Below are 4,610 nucleotides of genomic sequence, written 5' to 3' on the forward strand. Positions count from 1 at the left end.
CACCAACCTTTCCCTGCCCACCCCCTTCCCTGCCTCTGGTAATCAATATTCTACCCTCTATTTTTCTTTTTTTCTCTCTTTTCAATTTATTTTTCTTAATTGACCCAGGATAATTGTATCTATTTATGGAATACCATATGATAATTGGGTACGTTCATACTGTGTGCAATGATCATATCAGGGTGCTTAGCATATCCGTCACATCAAACACTTGTCACTTCTTGGTTCTAGGGACATTCAACATCATTGTGACTAGCTATTCAAAGATACACAGTACTTTGTCGTTAACTATAGTCTCTCTATATTATTATAGAACACTAGATCCCATTCTTTCTATCTCTGTAGTATTTTGCTGACATTATTTTTAAGACACAGAAAATATAACTAGCATGTGAGAGACACTGGTAAGGGGTCAGTTCCCTTGTTCACTGATTCCAGTTTGACATTAATTTGTATCCCTATGTAACTGATTATGTCTATTTGGGAAAAAATAAGTGTCAACCATCATACTTGAGGTTCTGTTTCTTAAAAAAAAAAAAAAGGAAGGATGAGTTGGGAGGGCTGCTGATAGTTCGCTGCTGCTGAAGCGCACCTGTTTTGAGTTTTGCTGGCATTTTTTTCAGTTGTGCTGCCATCTAGAGAGGAGAATTAGAAACACACAAAATAAACTGGAAGTCCCAAGATGGAGTTAAGGGAAAATGGATACTGTATATTTATTTGTAGAAAGCTGTAAGAAACATCAGTGAGATTTAGTGGGTATAATTTTATATTTTTCTCCTGTTCCTCTCCAATCCTCCCAGATCCCAAACAGGATTTAGATATCTATTTTTATGACAACATTCCAGACATTGCTGGGAAGCCATTTCCTGGATTCTACTCGACCTCTTCTTACATACGTAAAATTCAATTGTGTAAACTTTCTGGGAGTTCTAAATTGTCAGGCCATGGCTTTATTTGTCTGTAATTAAAACATTGCTGGAAATGCTCACATTCGCAGTCCTGTAGGTTTTGGAGATGAAATGGTGCCATTTTTGTGAATTAACAAAAGAAAGAAGTCCTTTCAACCCAGCAGGGCAGTTTCCTGAAGTCTGTGTGTTCCACAGAACCTCCTAGTTAGTTCTGCAGGATGTTTATAGGTGAAATGTTGGTCAAATAAATTTGGGGACTGCTAGGTAAAACAATGTTAAACACTTTTCTTTATAGCCTTTAATTTACCAATGTGCACCATGAACTTGCGACAGAGGAGAATGCTGGACAAGCTGTAAGCTTTCCCAAACTTGTTTGACCTTGAAACCCTGAGCTTTTCATAGAACTGGTGCTGTGAGGAGCATGCTTTAGGGACTATTACAACAGGGCAAGGAAGTTGGCCTGCTGCATGCACATCGTGTGCAAACATACCAGTCCTCCCCCACCCTGTCCTAGTCTTTCTCTCTGTTGTCTAAATATTTTCACAGTTTTGTTTTGGTTTGAGTAGAGATTGAGGAATTTACTTTTTTTTCTCTAGCAGAAATATAATAGGAGTAGGATTTGTTTGATAGTTGCTACTTCCAGATAAAACAAAAATTTACCGATAGCTTAGGCCACATTTTCTCTTTCAGCTTAAATGTCAAGTAGCACATAGTAAAATAGTCTTTTTTACTTAGTATGCATTTAGTGTGCTCTAACACAGCTGTTACTATTGGGAGGGGAAAACAACGGAGCTGAGTAAAACATGATCCTTGCCTTTGTGGAACCATTAAATATGGGTGAAGTGATAAGTTACATACAAATTACTAAAAGATCCCTTATTTAGATAAATAACTGCATGCCAGGTTTATTCATCCTAATTGAAATAATAGAGCTTTGTTTCTGTGGAGCAAGACCACATTCACCCATGGAAAAAGAAAATAGCCTTACAGAAACACTGTTGTAGTGGTGTCCATTGTTGGAGCATTTCACTTTATTTTTAAAAAATTAAAATGTCAATGGCCATGAATATTTATCTGCATTAATTCTGGAAAATGACATTTTGTGTGTGTGTGTGTGACCGGTAAGGGGATCGCAACCCTTGGTGTGGTGTTGCCTGCACCGCGCTCAGCCAGTGAGCTCACTGGCCACTCCTATATAGGATCCGAACCCGCAGCGGGAGCGCTGCTGTGCTCCCAAGCACTGCACTCTCCTGAGTGCGCCATGGGGCCGGCCCGAAAATGACATTTTTGATGAAACTAAGTGAACAATATTAATGCTTCTCTTTTGGTAACCTTTCTGTATTTTAGAAAAAGGAATATATAATTCATGTTTTCGACTCAAAAAGTAACGTCTCTGTTTAGGAATTGATGATAATAATAATAAAATGTCATCCCCTACAAGGGATACATATTATTTTCATTTTATAGAAGCAACTGGGACTCTGAGAAATTAATTAGTTTGTCTAATAGCTTGAAAAGAGCAGGCTTGGGATTCAAATCCAGTCTTGTCTGGCCCCAAATCCTTATTATTTGTTTCTTTTATGGTGAGGCAGAGTAATTTTAGAAAATGTTTGCATACTCCCTGACTTTTATAATCTAAAAATATGACTTGCCAAAGTGAACTGGGAAAACAGTTTTCCTGGGATTTACAGAATTACAAATACATATATGGGAGAATATAAACTTTATGAGATTAGAAATTACGGGACTGTATCTGTTCTTTTTACCATACAAAACCCAGTTCTCAGCACATGCTTGGCAAGTATGTCCTCAGTAAAGATTTGCTCAATGAAATACACAGACAAATAATGTTTGGGATTAGGTGGTGGGCACACATGAACACTTACAATATCTTATTGTCATTTTTTTTGTAAGGCAATTCACAGTAACAAGTCTATAAAGGGGAAATAAGATAAAGGTTAGTGCGGGTAAGCCTCTGTTCATAAAATGATCTAAATAAACCTGGTCAAAGCAATGTGTACATTCACAAATGTATTTCCTACTTTAATCTCAATAATTAATCAACCACATTGTGAGTCAATTTGTGAATGACAACAAATTCATTTCCTGAAAATGGCTAAAAAAAAAAAATAGGCTTGAAAGAAAACTAGACTTGAAGACGAAGACTAAATATTTCTTATATTTGTATTCCTAGCACTCTGCTTCATAATAGGTGCACAATACACGGTGAAAACGAAGAAAGAAACAAAGAGGGGTGGGGAGGAAGAAAAAGGAGACTTAGTAATGTTGGATTTTAGCCTTGGGTTGGCTAAATGAACTTGGGCCAATCATTTCTCCTTTTTGTTCCTCAGTTTCCTTATCTGGAAGCCAGAGATGTTGACCTAGTTGACCGCTAAGGCACCTCCAGATTCTAAATGCCCGTGAATGAGACTGGGGTCATTCTACTATAAGCAAGCCCATGTTTCTTTGTGTCCACTAGGGGGTACTGTCATACTAGTGCAGTGGCCTCTGTCTTCCAATTCCGGCTGAGTTTTTTTCTTGAATTTATTCCCCTGAAAAACATTCCTTACCTATCACGTTCAATCCAAAAGCAGCTGGTCGTGTGTGTGTGTGTGTGTGTGTGTGTGTGTGTGTGTGTGTGTGTGTGTGTGTGTGTGTGTGTGTGTGTTTGTGTGTTTTGATTAGTGTGTGATGTGTGTGTGTGTGTTTTGATTAGTCCACATCCCAACACTTTTTCCAGTATGAAAACTGAAAAAGGGCAGATCTTTTCTCCTTCTTGAAGTCCTATGTGCAAGGACTTCAGCACATAACTGAGGTTTGTCCAGTGGGATTCTGACACTGAATCCAGAAAGAGGAATGCAAAGGTACAGGGACCATCAAGTTATTTACGGATACAGTGATGATGTCAGTATTCCAGAAGACGAGAATGTTTGGTGGTGGTAGTGTCAGTAGAAACATTTTACTTAGACTCTTCCTTTAACAGTACTTGGCCAAGTTCTGGCAACATTCTCAATGGACTGTTCCTACAGTGGTGCTTGGCCGAGTTTTCCATTGCCATCTTCCTTTGGCTCCTGTCTGTTTCACGGGCCTGGTTTTTAACTTTTCCATAGATTTTGTGAGCTATTTGGTACCCGTCCAATAAATGTCATTGTTTAATCTACCTAGAATTGGTTACTAATGCTTGCAACTGGGAATCCTGACTTGTACAGACACTGGTAATGGAGAGTCAATTACAAACAGCGAACTCTTAGGGAAATGAGAAGAACCTGGCTATCCAGACTCGTTATGTTTGAAGATAATGAAAATGAATTAGTATTCAGAGATGCAACTCGGAATGTCCATGGACTGTAAGTAGTGAAAGAGCCAATGAAATTAATGCCTGTGAACATTAGGACTGAGGTGCACATTGAAGACAAGACCGTGGAAGACCTAATCGCTGTTGTCACAGAACAATATGGAGAGTATGATGAATTAGACAGCTCTGTGCTCAGGTTAGCTGCTTCAGTTAAAGAGAGTGACAAGTGAAAATCTCTAGATTCTCATTTTAAAACATGAACTGAAATCCAAGCTGTGAATTTGTTAAAAGAAACTCATATAGCCCCAGGATTGAGATAGCTATAAACCAATATTTCTTCTTGTTGAGTGCTGACGTGCAAATGAGTTGAATTTACCTCCTTACCTGGGGTTCTTACATGAACATAT

This window comes from Cynocephalus volans, chromosome 1, assembly GCF_027409185.1.
Source record: "Cynocephalus volans isolate mCynVol1 chromosome 1, mCynVol1.pri, whole genome shotgun sequence".
NCBI classification, from domain to species: Eukaryota; Metazoa; Chordata; class Mammalia; order Dermoptera; family Cynocephalidae; genus Cynocephalus; species Cynocephalus volans.